We start from the raw sequence: 20523 nt of genomic DNA, 5'->3' as shown, positions 1-20523 counted from the left end.
TGTGATTTTCATTCTCTGACTTTATACCTTTCTTAATAAGTTCAATTTTTTTATTTGCTAACCATTTTCCATTTTGAATATGATTGGTTAATGCCAGTGGCGGCTGGTGTTCAAGGGCTAAGGGGCTGCGCCCCTAGCCTTTTCTGGCCTCTCGAGGGAAGCATAAATTTAATTACATGATGAAAGTAAAACATTTTCTGCACAACATTTTCGGAGTGAAAGTTGTGCACTTTGAAAAGCCCCACTGCGCCTGCGTCAGTATGTGGCTGAAAGCTGCACAGTAGGGCTGACAGGGCTCAAAGCCCTTATGTTTTCTCAGAACGCAGTGACGTCCCTGGCTTATCACCTCCTCCACCAGAAGCCCTGATTGTAAACAGCCTGTAGTGTTTTTTTTTCAGCCTGGGTTTCTGAAAACTTCATGTCACTTCGATATTATTCTCCACCCTTTCCTATTTACTCAAATGGTGGGGTGTGATCAAAAGGGTCTACGTACCAGAGGTCACATTTTATTAAAAGAATGTGGCATTGCGCAAAGAAAATCCCCAGCCTGTGGCAGAGAAATGGAATAAATACAATAAATAACTCCATCCAGGGCTCTCTGGGAGACAGGAGTGTGACCTAAAGACCGCAAGTCATAAATATGCCAAAGACAACCCTGCACACAAGTAAGTTGGAGCTCTATCTTTTTTTACAGACAATAAGAAAAGAATCTGTTCTCTCAGCTCTCCTCTCCTTTCACTGCCTCTGTAGGTGATTTTGTCTCTCAAAGGCAGTAATGGTTCCAGTAATTTATCATGGCTAGTTATTGTTTTATTTCTTCTGCAGACTAATGACGTGATATGTCATATTAAACATGTAATCTGCAGCTCAAATAAACGTGTACCTTTTATCACTGAAACTGCTGGATACTGGATGGTTGAGGCAATGTGTGTTTGTTTGAATGTGTTTGCAGGGATTGACAAAGTGGCTGAGAAAATGTGGGTGTCTGTGTATAAGAGTTGTGTGAATGGCAGTGGATGACAATGTGGATGAGTAAATGGGTAGGTGACCAAAGGCAGTGGGTGAGTAGGTGAATGGAAATACGTGGGTAGTGAGGCTCTCTCACAAGGTGCAATTCCGTCTTGTATTTGTGCCCCACCACTGCTTTCAGTCACCAGCCACCACTGGTTAATGCTTTAGTAGAGGTGGGTGGAATTCCGAGAGATTTTTAGCTGTTGGAGCTCGTTTCGGGCTGAAAAATCAGCTTGAATGCCACCACGCTTCTCACCAGGGGGTGGTGCTGCTCAAACTGATTGGGCTGTCGCTCGAGTAGATTTTCTACTTGGGAAGCAGATTTCTCACAGTGAGTGGTTGCAACTGCCTGCGGCTATTCGTGGTGAGAAAGTTTCGCTGGTTGCCCTTTTAGTGCCCAAACATTGTGCTAGAGGACACCAATTCTCATTCACCAACATGCTGATTTATTTAGTAAACATTAAATAAAATTTACTTTAATGGTGGCAGGCAGCGTGGGGCACAGGAAGGTTGACCTGGGTGTCTAAAAGTGAGGCTGAGAGAGTGACTGACACCTTGCCAGCTCCAGGTCTGCCACTGCTTGGGCGTCTGTGATAGCAGGGATGGGTGCACACACTCACACTGAACTCTAAGACTGACATGTGCCATACAATACATTTATTTTTACATGCAGCTGGGATCCCACTTACATCTATGAGGGTATCCTCCCCTTGCCATTTCCTGACTTATTCTGGCCACAGAACACTTGAGATATGGATTTCGCGCATCCCATTAAACATGGCAGATGGCAGTCTGTTTGTTATTTGTGCAGGACCTACTTTGCACCTGTGCTGTCACCTAGTTTGTAACCCAGCACAGGTATACCCTGGGTGTTGACTGCCAGAGTGGTCTACAGACACCATGTAACATGTAATCCTCGTCATCAGCTACACATCACAATACCTCTGAAACTATGTGTGTTCCCCTATGAGTAGGCCCAAGGACAAGTTCAAGTTCAGGAAGTGCTGGTGCTCAGTACTAGCAAGTACTGGTCCATTTAAAGTAATGGCTGAGATTTGAGATATATGTATCCATGAACATATTGGGTAAAGCAAAATGTTGAATTAACAATTATAACACTTAGGCCCTCATTACAACCCTGGCGGTTGGTGATAAAGTAGTGGCAATACCGCAAACAGGCTGGCAGTAAATACCGCCAAATTATGACCATGGTGGAAAGAGCTCAGATAGACAGCCACTTTACCACACCGACCGCCAGGGCGGAAACAACATCCACCACGGTGGTAGCCGCATACAGCCAGGCGGAAGACAAGGTTCCACCCACTGTATAATGACAATCCAATCCACCACCTTTTCCGGGGGGGGTACGAACGTCATCAAAAGCATGGCGGAAACACTGCACAGAAGGGAAACGACTTACCTTTGGACACACAGGGAACGACCCAGCCGCCATGGAACCTGAGCTGCAGATTTTCCCAATGATCTTCTACGCCCTGCTCCACCACGAACACCAACGACAGCGAAGATGACCATGTGAGTACAGCCGCCTAGCACACAAGGGAGGGGGGAAGGAAAAAGAGACTGACACACACACGCACAACACGCACCCCTCCACTTCCAGCACCATACACACAATCAGATGCAGTAAGAAAACATATATACCCTGTGCACCTCAGGATTAATGCAAGGACAACACGAATAGATGAAAGTGAGTGTAATAATATAAATACATCAACAATACATACATCCAATCTAAAAGTCTATACATAGGTACAGATCAAGGGACAGTGCCCACTCCTCAATGTGTGTGTGCCACAGGGCCACATGACAAAGTCCAAGGCCTCACTTGTCTCCTGCAACAACACGGAGAGAACACTGCAGGGGCATCAGTTTGAAAATAGGCAGGCACGTCAGGGGGACGGGGAACAGGGGGGCAACATGCCCTGTACTTGGTCCTGGGGAGTGCAAGGTCACATTCTCTAAAGTGGGTGAGTTGCCCACATGCTCTGGAGAGGGCAACATGCCCTGTGCTTGGTCCTGGGGAGTGCAAGGCCACAGTCTCTCAAGTGTGTGACTTGCTCACATGCTCTGGAGGGGGCAACATGCCCTGTTCTTGGTCCTGGGGAGTGCTGGCCACATTCTCTCAAGTGGGTGACTTGTCCACATGCTCTGGAGGAGGCATCGTGCCCTGTGATCTCCATCCTGGGGAGGATGGGGTGAGTGGGTGGCTTTCCCACTGGTTCTGGAGGGGGCATTGTGCCCTGTGATCTTCATCCTGGGGAGGATGGGGTGAGTGGGCTTCTTTCCCACTGGTTCTGGAGGGGGCAACATGCCCTGTGCTTCTGATCCTGGGAAGTGCAAGGGCACAGTCTCTCCGCTGGGTGTCATACCCACAGGATTTGCAAGGGGCTGGCCGCACAACAGCCCATGGAGGTAGGTCTACAGAATGTCCGCTAGTGGTGACGGCTGCTCAGTTGTGGCAGTGGTCCTGCTGCTGGTGGTGGGGGGAAGCTCCAGACCATCCCCTGCAGCCTCGGACGGCTTCCCACTGCTGGTGGTGGTGCTGCTGCTGCACATGGTAATAGTGGGGGAAAGCTCCAGCCCATCCCCTGTAGCCTCGGACGGCTGCACAACCATGGTTGGTGGTGGGGACTCCGAATGAGTCCCTGCACTAGGCCCCTTGTCCTTCCTGCCTGCTGGTGCAGGCCCCTTGCCCTTCCTGGCTGTAGCTGGGGATGGCTCCTCGCTCTTCAGTGCAGCAGCTGGTGCAGGCCCTTGTCCTTCCTGGCAGTAGCTGGGGATGGCTCCTTGCCCTTCCTGGCAGCAGCTGGGGATGGCTCCTTGCCCTTCTGGGCAGCACTTGCGGCAGGCACCCTTTCTGTGAGGCTGCCTTTTGCCCTGGATCCTTTAGCACCACAAATTGCTGTGGACACTACTGGGCCTGTGGACTGGGTGGCTGAGGTGCTTGCCTCGGTTTTACCCACCCTGGCCAGACGTGAAGGACAGGGGGGAGAGGTACGGAAGAGGTCAATGGTGGAGAGGAATAACTTCTTAGGGACATTGGGGCGGGAAGAGAGAGAAGGTTTGGGAGTGGAGGAAGAAGGAGTGGTTGTAGGAGGTGTCTGTCTGCTGTGTTTGGGTGCAGGTGCTTGGGCTGGATGCTGTTGTGAAGTGGATGGCTGTTGGGTCTCTGAATGCTTGCGTTTGTGTACCTTGGGGGGGCACAGGCACAGTGGGAGAGGACACAAGGGACGTGTGCATGGCTGTTGGGGTGGTGTCTGCCAGTGAGGTGTGTGTTCTGATAGGTGTGCTGGTGATGGCAGTAGTGGATGAGGATGTGGTGCATGCAGGTGTGAGTGTAGAAGCAAATGGGAGGGAGGTGGAGGAGGAGGGGGACAGAGTGGAGGCAGTGGATGTTGGTATGTCTGCATCCGGATGGTGTTTGTGTGAGTGCCTGTGGGATGATGTGTGGTGCTTGTGTTTGCCTGAACCACTCTTGTGTGTTGTCTTGTGTGTATGCTGGTCTGCCTGTGTGCTTGGGATAGGTTGGGGCTGAGGGGAATGGGACTGGGTAGAGGAGGTTGATGGGGGGAGTGTGGAAACAGGGACAATGGCTGCCATCAGAGAGGAGGCCAGAGCCAGGATTGATCTCTGTTGGGCCGCCAAGCCAGTGTGAATGCCCTCCAGAAATGCATTGGTTTGTTGCATTTGGGCAGCCAGCCCCTGGATGGCTGTCACAATAGTTGACTGATCAACAGAGATGGATCTTAGGAGGTCAATAGCCTCTTTACTCAGGGCAGCAGGGCTAACTGTGGCAGGGCCTAAGGTGCCTTGGGCAAGGGAGAGGCCCACCCTCCTGGGTGAGCCAGCACGGGCAACCTGCTGAGAGGCTGCTGGGAGGGCGGTGCTGGTACAGAGGGGTGGCGGATGTACCTGTAGCTGGGGTGGGCACAGAGGTGTCAGCCACCACCAGGGAGTTTCCTTTGGAGGAGGTATCTGTTTCCGAACTGTCTCCTCCAGTCTCTGCCGTGGTGCTCCCCTTGCCCTCCGTCCCACTGGAGCCCTCACCGTAGGTGGACTCTGCATCCTTGGTCCTATGGGATGCAGCTCCCTCCACTGCTGGTGCCTCTGCTCCTCCACCAGATGATGCTAATGCACATAAGGTCAGGATGACAAAACAAAAAGTGGGGTAGAGACAAAGGAAACACTTGTTCAATGGCTGCACCAACACCACTGTTGGAGTACACAGCACCCTCATACACAGTGAATAGCACTAAACACTATGCAGTGCACTACCAGTAACAATGCTAGTCACCAGGGCATGGGGAGGGACACATACCACCAACTTCAGCATACCTGGGACCCACATAGCCCTGCCCAGTAGTGGATGACTCCTAGCTAGGTAGGAGGAATACCACATCAGAACCCTGCCCAACATGGAACCTACTCTGCGATGTTAGGCCTAGCCTAGGGGCTCCCACAGACACACATCCCCCATCCAGATACCACCCTACCATGCGTAAGTTGTAATGATGGGAACTGTACTCACCCCCTTGTGGCTGCTATGATGCCCTCAAGCACTCATCCAGCTCCTGATAGGCCACCGCCAGTATGCGGGCCATCAGTGGGGTCAGGGTTCGATGGGCACCCCTTCCTCATTGTGAGGCCATCCCCAGCTGGGCCTCTGCGGTCTTCCGTGCCCAGCGTCTCAGGGCCTTCCACTGTTTCTGACAGTGGGTGCTCCGCCTGCCATAGACCCCCAGAGTCTGCACGTCCTTGGCGATGGCCCGCCATATACCCTTCTTTTGATGGGCGTTGGCCTGCAGAGAAAATACACACAGGGAAAGGTTTTAGTCAGACCGTCCTGCCTGTTACACTCATGGCCCACCATACCCCTTCCCATCCCCATTTGCACGGACATGGCTGCACGTCGCCCTCGGGACATCCACCAACCCCCCCTACATGAGGCCTTCACACACATTACTCCATGCATTCAGGCCCCATGCATGCTGCTCACAGTGTACTCACCTGTTGGTCTGGAGGCCCATACAGCAGTCCGTACTCGGGTAGGACCCCATCCACCAGTTGCTCCAACTCCGTCGAGGTGAAGGCAGGGGCCCTTTCCCCAGTCACACAAGCCATGGTAGGTCCCAGACACAGGTCACAGCAGCACATGCAGTGTAGGTCCTCTCCTGTTGAAGGTCAGGTAGCAAGTGAGTGAACAGATAGAAAATGGCGGTGACGTCTGCGGCGGTGCATACCGTCACCGCCAGTGTACATCACCATTGGCCACTGTACCCCATAGGGCCCTATATTATCCAGTGAGGCGTTGCACGGCGGTTTCCGACCACCTCCCGCAATGACGCACAACGTCAGCGGAATGACCTCACTTCCACCTGTCCATATACACAGGATAGGCGGACGCTATTTCAGGGGGGGCAGGCCCTGGATTATAACTGCGTCACAGTTCACTATTGGACTTACAAGGAAAATGCCACTAACACATTAAAAATTAACATCATGCATTGTACTGTTGTGCCTACGATGTACAGTTTGTGACCGCCTCCTCACTCTTTTGCCATATAGTTTGCTACCACTGTGGATGAATAGGAGATGGAGACATACCCCGTGTACATACCCCTGGTAGACTTGGCAACAAAGGAGGACAGGCACATTATCCTCATCTAGAGGCTTGACAGGGCCACAATAACGGAGATGTGTGCCCAACTGGAGCCTGACCTCATATCTGCTATCTGTCACCCCTCTGGGATCCCCCCTCTCGTGCAAGTGCTATCTGTGCTCCATTTCTTTGCAACTGGTTCTTTCCAAGTGACAGTGGGCTTGGCAGCAGGAATGTCACAGACAATGTTCTCAATAGTGCTGACCAGAGTGTTGTCTGCCCTGATTAAACACATGTGCTGCTACATTGTTTTCTCCCAGGTGGAGGATTTGGCCACAGTGAAGGCTGATTTCAATGCAATGGGACAAATCCCCAACATAATTTGATTGATTTGATTGATGGAACACATATTGCATTTGTCCCTCCACCCCGGCACAACTGAACAGGTATTCAGAAATCGAAAGAGTTTTTATGCGATGAATGTCCAGATGGTGTGCCTGGCGGACCAGTACATCACCCATGTCAATACAAAGTATCCTGGGTCTGTGCATGATGCCTTTATCCTGAGAAATAGCAGCATCCCAAATGTGATGGGCTAACTACAGAGGCACAGGGTGTGGCTAATAGGTGAGTCCTGGTTCCCACCCAGTGGATGTTGGTGTATGGGTATGGGGTGGGCCATAAGGGATCGTGTGTAGCTAAATGTTGTTGCTCGATATTTGCAGGTGACTCTGGTTACCCCAACCTATAATAGCTACTGACCCCTGTGAGGAATCCCAGGACAAGGGCAGAGGAACATTACAGTGTGGCACATGGGCAAACAAGAAAATTCATTGAACGTACTTTGGCCTCCTGAAGGCCAGGTTTCGGTGCCTCTATCTAACAGGTGGATCCCTGTGCTACTCACCCAGAGGATGAGGATGAGGACAAAAGAACTGCAGTGATTCAAAAATATTTCCAATGACACACAGGTAGGAAAGTGGTACTTCACATTTCCTTCACATTTTTTTGTTTAACATTGTCACTGGCAGGCTGTTATTTCCCACTTCTATGCCCAATAACTGTACCCTTTGGAAACTCTTTTTGCAGATATTGGTGCCCCACTATCACTCCTGGTGTGTTCCCTGCATCCAACTACAGGTCTATCCTATGTGCACATTAGTATACAGTTGATTTGTAATGTCTGAACCTTGTTAAAAGAATACATACTCAAATCATTTGACATACTCCATACGTATTTTTTCAAAGTGTGTTTATTGCAGTGCTAAGAAGAAAAGGGGAAAGTACAATGGGCTGGGGTGATGATGGAGGAACGTCCAGGGTACTGTTCCAGTCTATTTGTAGCACAGGTGCATTGTCCGAGGGGGAATAGGAAGGGGAGCAATGGCAGTTCAAGGTGGACAAGGTGACAGAGTGGGACACAAGGGTGACAATGAGGAGAGTCTTATTCCCTAGCAGGGATCTTGGCAATAGTCTCTGGCTTCTGCCTGAATCCCAGGGAACGTTTGCGGGGTGGTTCTCCTTCTGCAGGGGGAGGGGTGCTGGTGGCCTGTTGGTCCTGTGGCGGGGCCTCCTGTCCACTTGTGGCAGCGGAGGTGGAAGGTTGTTCAGATGTCTGGCTAGTGGCAGGGGCCCACTGTTGTAAGACTACCTCCCTCATAATGTAGGCCATGTCTGTCAGCACCCCTGCAATGGAGACCAGGATGGTGTTAATGGCCTTCAAGTTCTCCCTGATCCCCTGGTACTGTCCCTCCTGCAGCGACCTGTTCTCTTACACGCTGTCCAGGATCTGGCCCAGAGAATCCAGTGAATGTTGGCATGCTCCCAGGATCTCATTGAGTGCCTCCTGGAGAGTCTGTTCCCTAGGTCTGTCCTCCCCCTGGCGCACAGCAATCCTCCCAGCTTCCCTGTTGTTTTGTGCCTCTGGGGGTTATTACAACTTTGGAGGATGTGTTAATCCGTCCCAAAAGTGATGGTAAAGTGACGGATATACCACCAGCCGTATTACGAGTGCATTATATCCTATGGAACTCATAATACGGCTGGTGGTATATCCGTCACATTTGGGACGGATTAACACCTCCTCCAAAGTTGTAATAACCCCCTCTGTCCCCTGAACCATGTGCCCACTGCCACAGACCCCAGGTCCTTGATTGACTTGTGTCGAGGTGTGCCCTGGGGTCCCTGTAGTGGTGGACACACTGCTGATTTACGTGTCCTGGGGACAGAGGTATGGGTACCCTGGGTGGGTGCTGAGGTGGTGTTTCCAGATGGGGGAGGCTCTGTGGTGGTGTGTTACTGTCCCTGGGTAACCGACTGTCCAGAAGTCCCTGATGGGCCAGGTTGGTCATCCAGAACCAGACGAGCAGAGTCGCTGTCATCATTGTGGGCCTCTTCTGTGGGGGGACTGGCTAGTGCTGGCACCTATTCTCCGGTGACACTGAATGGGATACCTGTGGGGATGTAAATGCAATGTTATTGTTTCTGTGTGTGATATTTTGTGCATGGGTGGGTTGCTCTCTCTATATTTATATGCCCTGGCAGCTTTAACTTGTGTGAGTTGGTATGCGGTGGGCTAGCTGATTCTCTCAGTGTGCAAGCTTTAGTGATGAGTGTCCATGCAGGGCTGTGAGTGGTGTGCATGCATTGGTGGTGTATGCAGGGCTTGGCATTGGGTTGAGTGTGTTGTGATGGTGGGATGTGTGGGATGGAGTGGAGTGATGGGAGTGAGGGTGGGGGTATGACATGGCATGCAGATAGGGGGGTGAAAGTAGTACAGAGTTGACTTACCAGAGTCCAGTCCTCCTGCTACTCCTGCCAGGCCCTCAGAATGCATGATTGCCAAGACTTTCTCCTCCCATGTTGTCAGTTGTGGGGGAGGAGGTGGAAGTCCATCGCAAGTCCTCTGTCAGCTAGTTGGTGTCTTGCTGCAATGGAACGTACCTTCCCCTGTAGGTCATTCCACCTCTTCCTGATGTCATCCCTTGTTCTGGGGTGCTGTCCCAAGGCGTTGACCATGTCAACGATCCTCTGCCATAGCTCCATCTTCCTAGCAATGGATATATGCTGCACCTGTGCTCCAAATAGCTGTGGGTCTACCTGGATGATTTCCTCCACCATGACCCCTAGCTCCTCCTCTGAGAATCTGGGGTGTTGTGTTGCCATGGGTGTTGTGTGAGTAGTGTGGGTGAGGGTATGTAGGGTGATGTGCTGGGGTGTTTGTTGTGAGGTGCGTGCGTGGTGTATAGGTGATGGTGGTGTGATGGTGGTGTGTGGCTCTGGTCTTGTCTGTGGTCATGGTGTCTGTCTTGTGCCAATAGTTTGTAATGGTAAAGGGTTGTGGGTAATGTGGGTGGGTGTTTTATAGTGGTGTGGGTGTGGTGTGTGTATGGGTCTCAGGTGTGTGTAGTTTGAATTGTCCAATGTGGTGTTGTTTTATATGTGTGTGTGTATTTTGAGCGTGGCGGTATGTACCAGCAATGGTTTACCGCCATTGAATGTCCGCTGTGGTGATTCGTGGGTCATGATGAGGTGGGTGTAGTTCTGTTGGCGTAACGGTGTGGGTTTTGATACCGCCAGTTCATCACTGACCTTTGGTGTGGCGGAGGTGTGTGTGTGTCATAATATGGTGAACGGATATCCGCCGTGGCTGTGGTATGTTGGCGGCAGTCAGCATGGCGGTGTGCGGGATTTACAGCCAATGTCATAATGAGGGCCTGAATGTTATAGTGAATTAAAACTCTAACTCACCCAATAAATCACTTTTTCGACTGTATCCACTATTACTCAGAAACTTGTTTGTTCCTTGACACCAATAAAATGTTCCCCTATGGGTAACCATAGTATGGATTTAACATCAGTGCAAGTGACTCAAAAGGCACTTTGACTATAAGTTCTTAACTAGACTGTGACGAAATAGCCCTCTGGCAGAGCGTAATCAGATCTGGAAACAAGAAAAGGGGATGCGTTTTATGGCCAGGAGCTACAAATATGCTTCACTAATTCCTCTACTTGGAAAGAGGCAGCTCTTTTGGGTTAAGGGTGTAGGAAAGTGCCACATTTTGACATGGTCACCCCCACATTTTGACAGGCATTCAGGGGGTGATTCTAACCCTGACGGGCGGCGGAGGCCGCCCGCCAGAGTTCCCCCCTCCAGAACACCGCTCCGCGGTCATAAGACCGCTGCGGTGATTCTGGGTTTTCCACTGGGCTGGCGGGCGACCGCCAAAAGGCCGCCCGCCAGCCCAGTGGAAAACAACCTTCCCACGAGGACGCCGGCTCTGAATGGAGCCGGCGGAGTGGGAAGGTGCGACGGGTGCAGTTGCACCCGTCGCGAATTTCACTGTCTGCAATGCAGACAGTGAAATTCAAAGTGGGGCCCTCTTACGGGGGCCCCTGCAGTGCCCATGCCGTTGGCATGGGCACTGCAGGGGCCCCCAGGGGCCCCACGACACGCGGTATGGGGTGTCAGAATCCCCATGGCAGCGCAGCGAGCTGCGCCGCCATGGAGGATTCTTTTGGGCAGCGGAAAACCGGCGGGAGACCGCCGGTTTTCCTCTTCTGACCGCGGCCAAACCGCCGCGGTCAGAATGCCCTGCGGGGCACCGCCAGCCTGTTGGCGGTGCTCCTGCCGACCCTGGCCCCGGCGGTTCCTTACCGCCGGGGGTCAGAATCAGGCCCTCAGTGCAATTTTGATTGAAAAAGTACTGGGTTCCTGTTATTCAAGTCCCCTGTGCCAGATTTCTTTCCCTAAAACTATGCAATTGTTCTCTAATTCGCAATACCTTCGATTCCCCTGTAAGTCCCTAATAAATGGTACTCCTGGTACCTAGGGCATTGGTACCAAAGAGTGTCCCCAAGAGCTGTAACATGTATTGTGCCACTCTCAGGGACCTCACCTAGCACACACAGACTGCCATTGCAGGCTGCGTGTCTTGTTGCAGCTAAAAGTGAAAACACAGGATGTCACACAGGTGATGTGCCATGTCCCTTAACACTTCGTGCAATATATGTAAGTCACCCCACCAGCAGGACTTCCAGCTCTAAGGCAAAGTGCCTGACATTGCATCTGAGGACATATCTGCATGAGCAGATATGCCCCTGCTATGTCTTTGTCTATTCTTAGACATAGTAAGTGAAACAGGGAAGCCATTTTAAATACATGTGCGGGACACTGGTCACTACGAGTTCCCCAGCTGTAATGGCTTCACTGAAACTAGGGATGTTTGGTATCAAACATCTTGTATTAATAAACCCTCACTGAAATGAAACCTCATTTATTAATACGTGCACCCAGAGGGCACAGTAGAGGTGCCCCCTGAAAGCCTAACAACTACCCTTGTGGAGACTGACTAGTTTTAGCCAGCCTGCCACCATTATACATGAGTTTGAACACCTAGGATGAGAGCCTTTGCTCTTGGGTGGTCAATTGCAAAAGCCTGATCTGGGGGAGGTGTTTAAACACCCCACTCAACCTGATGACCTGTGAATCTGCATTCCAAGGCAGGGGGCTTCAATGAGGCTCACCGCCCTTGGTATACAGATCTGGCTTCACTCAAAGGAAAGATGCCAAACTCTCATGCCCCAGGGCCCATTTGGCATCGGAACGTGCAGGAAATTTAGTGTTCAGAGAGATGTGTCCATCCCTCAGGTCAGCCCTACCCCTGAGGTGAGCTGCCTGATGTGGACACATTTAGAAATCTGCCATCTCGGTGCTCGCAGACTTTAGGAACTTAGGGATTTGGGACAGAGTTATGCCCACTTCTCACAGGAAGTGGTCTTATAGAGAAGGGGTGTAGAGACCCTATGGGAAAGTAGGCGTGTGGTGTCTTCCCTAAACTCCACGAAACATCCCTAAATTCAGTGTTTGGGGAAGCCCTTGGAACCAGGAAAGCAGATTCCTCCTGACTTCTGAAGAGGGACACTCAAAAGCAGCAAAAGCAAAGCTTGAGGAAGATGCACCTAACTTGGCTCCAGTCCTGCCGGCCTGTCTTTGGTTCCAGCTGAGTTGTGCAAAAGTCGACTCGTCCTGCAAGCTGATTTGCCTCCAAAAGCCTGGGAGCCATACCTGCGTTCAGCAAAGACCCGTGAACTCCCGCGGAGCAGTGAGCTACTTTACTGCAACTGCAGGGACTCCACACCACAGAAAACCCGACACCAGAAAGCACCACTGCACCTGTGCTGCTTAGCCCGACTTGAAGTGGGCCAACAGTGCCAACGTGGTCCCTCAGCCCTCCAGAGACAAAGCCCACCTTGGACTTGTCCACTGTGGACTCCCCAATGCCACCAGCAGCCTCTGCCTAAAGGCCCCTCAACCATGAGTGCTACCGGTGGAGCAAACCTGACGCCTCAGGACCCCTCTGCACCTGTAACTCCTGGCTCGTGGAGAAGGGGACAGAAGGTCCGCCTCCGTCCCTGAGTATCTCAAGACTCAAACCCACCTGTTGGTTCTTCCCGACTGGACTCCCTAACCAGGCCTGCAGCCTGTTTTCAACCAAACCAATCCCCATTGACTAACAATGGGCACCCATTAGCCCCACTACACCTCTGCACCCGGCCACCCCCTTGCCGTCCAATGCGACTTGTTGGTGTTGTTCTGACCCTTGGCCAATTCTTATCTTAAGTCTAGGAGATTGGCCCCATAGGTTGCTGTACTATACCTGAATGCAGTACCTGTTTTTCTCTCCATATGATAACATTAAAGCTTTTCAGAAATTGCACTGTCGACTTTCTAAAACTGTAAAGATTTTTCATGCAAAACATACTTACCTGATCGCATTGATTCTGGTGCCAAGGCTTATATAAAGATACTTGATATTTTTGTAAATTGAAGTGGATCTCCATTATGAGTCATGTGTCTCATTTTTTGACTGTGTGTGTATTTGTCGATCTCTAACACTCCTCTCTGATAAGCCTAAGGCTGCTCGACTACACTATACCCTTAAAGGAGTACCTTCGGATTGCTAGAGCAAGTCTCTGTCTGTTAGTAAGGGAACCCCCGGACTCTTTGCACAATATATTTATTTTGATATATCATATAAAGATCCACTTTCCTACATTGGTGGCAGCGGTCGGATATAAGACTTGATATGTGCGGTACCACTCAGTTAATAAATGATTGCACAAAGGAATCTAAAATTGCCTTTAGTTAGGGAATATTTTTCCAATCTTTCGATTTTTCTAAATTGTTTACATTTAGCTGTAGGGCCATGTGTTAAGTTCCCAGTCCAAACTCTTTATAATTTAAAATACTTTAGCTAAGTTCGGCTTTTTTAGTAGTTCACTTAGAATTTTATTTTTAAGTTTCTAATAAGGTCCCAACTTTGTTAAAACCATGACCGAAGCAGCAAGTTCATCTCAAGAGCTGAACCTGAGCCCATACAAACACCTTAATGTTACTCAGCTTAAGACCCTCTGCGAAGCATGGTACTTGTGATGGGCACTAAGCCCACAAAAATCCATCTGCAGCAGCTGCTGGCAGAAAATGAAAGAGCCATGGCAAGTAAAGGAGCTCCTCAGGAGAATTAGGAGGAAGAAGAGGTGGAAGAGGATGATGAATCTCTCCACAACTCCACTGATGGTAACACCGTTGGAGGCACTTCTGATAGTAGAACAGTAGATTGTGACAGGGAAGATGTTGAACTCCAGAATCTAGCTAAGAGGATAGAGTTAGAGCCTAGACTCTTAGGTATAAAAAATGAAAGTGCTAAGATGGGCCTCGTATCACTCTGTGATGGCAGCACATTTTTAAATAAGGAGAGGAGAAAGGAGAAGCTTTTGACCCTAAGATCTCAAAGGGATTGTCCCAAAATATTCAGAGGGTGATGATATCAGTAAATGGTTCACTGCCTTTTAGATGGCTTGTACCATGTGGAAACTCAGACTGATGTATTGGGGCTCTATACTCTGGGAGCTGTTCTCAGGAAGGTGTAGGGAGAGACCGCTGACACTGACTGGAGCAGATGGTGAGTCCTATGACCACATGATGGATACCCTGATTGAGGGCTTTGAACTCACAAATGAGGAGTACAGGATCAGGTTCAGGGAAACTAGAAAAACCTCTAATCAATCCTGGGTATGTTTTTTTGACTTCTCAGTCAAAACCCTGGAATGCTGGCTAAAAGGAAATCAGGTGCAAGACTACGATGGGCTCTATAGTCGTATTATGAAAGAGCATCTGTTAAGTAACTGTGTTTCTGAAATATTGTATCAGTACCTGGTAGATTTAGGTACAATTTTTCCTCAGGAATTGGGAAAGAAGGCAGCCCACTGGGTCACGACTAGGGTATCCAAGACAAACTCATGGTAGGGGTGACCAAAAGAAAGGGGTTGCTAAGCCCATCCAAGGGAAAGATGGTGACCACTCTAAGGATAAAAACAAATAGTCTTCTAAAGGGTCCCAAAAAACTGCCCAGGAGGGTGAGCCCAGAGACAAATCACAGACTATGGGTGGGTTCCAGGGCAAGAACTTTGACCCTAGGATGGCTTGGTGCTTCAATTGCAAAGCCAATGGGCACTGAACCGGAGACCCTACCTCTCCCAAAGAGTATCTTCCTCGTGCACCTGCAGCTTCTGATGCACTGGTAAGTCTCCAAATAGGATCACAGATTGCCCTGACCATGTTAGAGAGCTCACAGAAGCAACTTCAGCCTCAGAGGCAGGCGAGCATGTAACTGCCCTGGCTGTCTGGCCCAGTAATCTGGAGAAATACAAACAGCCTCATATACATGGGATCAGAGTTGAAGCATTGGGGGATACAGGTGCTAGTGTCACCATGGTGACTGAAAAACTGATATCCCCAGAACAGTATCTGACTGGTGAAACTTTCAGTCATCTATGCTGACAACCAAGCTAAGGTCCATCCCATGGCAAGGGTGTCCTTAGAGTGGGGACAGGTTATTGGCTAGAAAAAGGTGGTGGTATCTTCTGCAATTCCTGCAGCCTGTCTGCTAGGAAATGATCTGGAGTCCTCAGTATGGGCTGATATCGAAAGAAAGACCCATGTAGCTATGCTGGCTATACCTAGATCGGTGTAGGTGAAAATCAGAACACAATGCAAAGCCCAGAGTGAAAAAGAGGTGCTGGAGCCTGGAATAATGGCCCAACTTTCCATGAGAAAAGGCAGGAAGTCTGGGAAGCCAGCTTCTGACCAGCCACAAGCTCAGGTCTCTTCTCCTCAGGCAGAAGAGCTATCAGCCCTTGAGGGAACTGAGCCCCAGGAACTTGGGCCTTACAATGTAAAGCTCCTGGGCCCAGGGGGACTGTCTAGGGAAGAGCTGTGTCAGGGACAGAGGACCTGTCCCACTCTTGAGAGCCAGCAACAGCAAGCTGGATTCCCTTTGAAAGTGTATGGTTTGACATTGTTGCCCCCATAGACCCTTCAACAGCATCAGGGAACAAATTTATACTGGTGGTAGTGGATCATGCCACCAGGTACCATGAGGCCATACCCCTTAGGACTACCACTGCTCCTGCAGATGATAGGGCCCATACTCAGTATCTTTACTTGAGTGGGCTTCCCTAAGGAAGAGGTATCAGACAGAGGTAGTAACTCTGCATTCCTCAAAGCCATGTGGAATGAATGTGGAGTGACTTAGAAGTTCACTACCCCATATCACCTACAAGGAAATGGTTTAGTTGAGAGATTCAACCAAGCCATGAAAGGCATGATTGCTGGTCTCTCTGAAAAACTGAAAAGGAGATGGGATATTCTGTTACCAAGCTTCCTTTTTTCTACAGAGAAGTGCCACGGAAAGGAGTAGGAATTTCCCTCTTTGACTTCTGTATTGCCATCCAGGGAAGGGGGCCACTGTGTCTAGTGGGGGAAGGCTGAGGGAAACCTGCAATGCAGTCTGGCGTGGGGAGGCAAGGACTTACCTCCACCAAACTTGGACTGAAGAGTCACTGGACTGTGAGAGTCACTTGGACAGAGTTGCTGGATTCAAGGGACCTCGCTCGTTGTGCTGAAAGGAGACCCAGGGTACCGGTGATGGAGTTCTTTGGTGCCTGCGGTTGCAGGGGGATGATTCCGTCGACCCACAGGAGATTTCTTCGGAGCTTCTAGTGCAGAGAGGAGGCAGACTACCCCCACAGCATGCACCACCAGGAAAGCAGTCGAGAAGGCGGCAGGATCAGCGTTACAGAGTTGCAGTAGTCGTATTCGCTACTTTGTTGCAGTTTTGCAGGCTTCCAGCACGGTCAGCAGTCGATTCCTTTGCAGAAGGTGAAGAGAGAGATGCAGAGGAACTCGGATGAGCTCTTGCATTCGTTATCTAAGGAAATCCCCAAAGCAGAGACCCTAAATTGCCAGAAAAGAGGGTTTGGCTATTTAGGAGAGAAGATAGGCTAGCAACACCTGAAGGAGCCTATCAGAAGGAGTCTCTGACATCACCTGCTGGCCCTGGCCACTCAGAGCAGTCCAGTGTGCCAGCAGCACCTCTGTTTCCAAGATGGCAGAGGTCTGGAGCACACTGGAGGAGCTCTGGGCACCTCCCAGGGGAGGTGCAGGTCAGGGGAGTGGTCACTCCCCTTTCCTTTGTCCAGTTTCACGCCAGAGCAGGGCTGAGGGGTCCCTGAACCGGTGTAGACTGGCTTATGCAGAAATGGGCACCATCTGTGCCCATGAAAGCATTTCCAGAGGCTGGGGGAGGCTACTCCTCCCCAGCCCTAACACCATTTTCCAAAGGGAGAGGGTGTAACACCCTCTCTCTGAGGAAGTCCTTTGTTCTGCCTTCCTGGGCCAAGCCTGGCTGGACCCCAGGAGGGCAGAAACCTGTCTGAGGGGTTGGCAGCAGCAGCAGCTGCAGTGAAACCCCGGGAAAGGCAGTTTGGCAGTACCCAGGTCTGAGCTACAGACCTGTGGGATCATGGGATTGTGCCAACTATGCCAGGATGGCATAGAGGGGGCAATTCCATGATCATAGACATGTTACATGGCCATATTCAGAGTTACCATGGTGAAGCTACATATAGGTAGCGACCTATATGTAGTGCACGCGTGTAATGGTGTCCCCGCACTCACAAAGTCCGGGGAATTGGCCCTGAACAATGTGGGGGCACCTTGGCTAGTGCCAGGGTGCCCAAAAACTAAGTAACTTAGCACCCAACCTTTACCAGGTAAAGGTTAGACATATAGGTGACTTATAAGTTACTTAAGTGCAGTGTAAAATGGCTGTGAAATAACGTGGACGTTATTTCACTCAGGCTGCAGTGGCAGGCCTGTGTAAGAATTGTCAGAGCTCCCTATGGGTGGCAAAAGAAATGCTGCAGCCCATAGGGATCTCCTGGAACCCCAATACCCTGGTTACCTCAGTACCATATACTAGGGAATTATAAGGGTGTTCCAGTATGCCAATGTAAATTGGTAAAATTGGTCACTAGCCTGTTAGTGACAATTTGAAAGAAATGAGAGAGCATAACCACTGAGGTTCTGATTAGCAAAGCCTCAGTGAGACAGTTAGTCATAACACAGGTAACACATACAGGCACACTTATGAGCACTGGGGCCCTGGCTGGCAGGGTCCCAGTGACACATACAACTAAAACAACATATATACAGTGAAAATTGGGGGTAACATGCCAGGCAAGATGGTACTTTCCTACAACATGGGAGAAGGATGCCTGATGTGGCCTCCATTCATTCCTACATGGTTCATGCCCTGTTCAGCGGTGCTTTGCCATGGCGGTCTTTGCCCTGTTCAGCGGTGCTTTGCCATGTTGTTTCCGGACTGTTTAGCGGTGCTTTGCCATGGCGGTCTTTGCCCTGTTCAGAGGTGCTTTGACATGGCGGTCTTTGCCCTGTTCAGCGATGCTTTGACATGGCGGTCTTTGCCCTGTTCAGCGGTGCTTTGCCATGGCGGTCTTTGTCCTGTTCAGCGGTGCTTTGCCATGGCGGTCTTTGCCATGTTGTTTCAGGACTGTTCAGTGGTGCTTTGCCATGGCGGTCTTCACCCTGTTCAGCGGTGCTTTGACATGGCGGTCTTTGCCCTGTTCAGCAGTGCTTTGACATGGCGGTCTTTGCCCTGTTCAGCGGTGCTTTGCCATGGCGGTCTTTGCCCTGTTCAGCGGTGCTTTGCCATGGCGGTCTTTGCCCTGTTCATCGGTGCTTTGCCATGTTGTTAAAGGACTGTTCAGCGGTGCTTTGACATGGCGTTTCAGGACTGTTCAGCGGTGCTTTGACATGGCGGTCTTTGCCCTGTTCAGCGGTGCTTTGCCATGGCGGTCTTTGCCCTGTTCAGCGGTGCTTTGCCATGGCGGTCTTTGCCCTGTTCAGCGGTGCTTTGCCATTTTGTTTCAGGACTGTTCAGCGGTGCTTTGCCATGGCAGTCTTTGCCCTGTTCAGCGGTGCTCTGCCATGTTGATTCAGGACTGTTCAGCGGTGCTTTGACATGGTGTTTCAGGACTGTTCAGCGGTGCTTTGACATGGCGGTCTTTGCCCTGTTCAGCGGTGCTTTGCCATGGTGGTCTTTGCCCTGTTCAGCGGTGCTCTGCCATGTTGTTTCAGGACTGTTCAGCGGTGCTTTGACATGGCATTTCAGGACTGTTCAGCGGTGCTTTGCCATGGCGGTCTTTGCCCTGTTCAGCGGTGCTTTGCCATGTTGTTTCAGGACTGTTCAGCGGTGCTTTGCCATGGCGGTCTTTGCCCTGTTTAGCGGTGCTTTGCCATGTTGTTTCAGGACTGTTCAGCAGTGCTTTGCCATGGCGGTCTTTGTCCTGTTCAGCGGTGCTTTGACATGGCGGTCTTTGCCCTGTTCAGCGGTGCTTTGACATGGCGGTTCTGATACGGACATTGGTGTGTGGCATGACGATCTCTACACTGGGCATTGGTGTGTGGCATGACGATAACTACAATGGGCATTGGTGTGTGGCATGACGTTCGATCATTGCCCAGCGGGGCTGTGGCATCCTGGCCCCTCATGGGCTGTGACTCCGGCGGTGGTCTCCTGACCAGTGACAATACTTGTGCCCTCCTGGGCTGTGACTCTGGCGGTGGTCTCTGGACCAGTGACGATACTTGGGCCATCTTGGGCTGTGACTCTGGCGGTGGTCCCTGGACCAGTGACGATACTTGTGCCCACCTGGGCTGTGACTCCGGCGGTGGTCTCTGGACCAGTGACGATACTTGTGCCCTCCTGGGCTGTGACTCTGGCGGTGGTCTCTGGACCAGTGACGATACTTGTGCCCTCCTGGGCTGTGACTCCGGCGGTGGTCTCAGGACCAGTGACGATACTTAGTCCCTCCTGGGCTGTGACTCTGGCGGTGGTCTCTGGACCAGTGACGATACTTGTGCCCTCCTGGGCTGTGACTCCGGCGGTGGTCTCTGGACCAGTGACGATACTTGTGACCTCCTGCGCTGTGACTCTGGCGGTGGTCTCTGGACCAGTGACAATACTTGGGCCCTCCTGGGCTGTGACTCTGGCGGTGGTCTCTGGACCAGTGACGACGGTGCTGGCGGTTGTGTCTGGACCGCCGGATATGATGGCGCACTTCTCCGCTGTGACACTCACAACAGGATGGGCAGACTTCCTCTGGACCTTCCCCACCTTTGTTGGAGTTACAGCTGACTCACCAATCGCCTTCGATCCCATGTCACTTGTTGTCCCACCAGGAGTCTTAAGACGGTCCAGTCGTCCACTCTCCATTTTCAGAGCCTTTACAGGGGGTGGGCTGCCAGTGCCTTGGCTCCGGGTCCTACTGGCTGCCCTGGTGGCCGGTGCACTCGAAAAACCTGGAACACGCACCACTGGTACTGGAGGCTTTTTGGCTGAGGCGCTACGACGGGACTGATGAATTGGAGGGGGGGGGTGGGGGCAAAAAGGTCAATTTGACAGAGGGACAGTTTCTGACGAACACTGGGATGGGTAGCTGGAGGGGGTCTGGGAGTGGAGGAAGAG

This window comes from Pleurodeles waltl, chromosome 7, assembly GCF_031143425.1.
Source record: "Pleurodeles waltl isolate 20211129_DDA chromosome 7, aPleWal1.hap1.20221129, whole genome shotgun sequence".
Classification (NCBI taxonomy): domain Eukaryota; kingdom Metazoa; phylum Chordata; class Amphibia; order Caudata; family Salamandridae; genus Pleurodeles; species Pleurodeles waltl.
Note: the sequence above shows the minus strand (reverse complement) of the source record.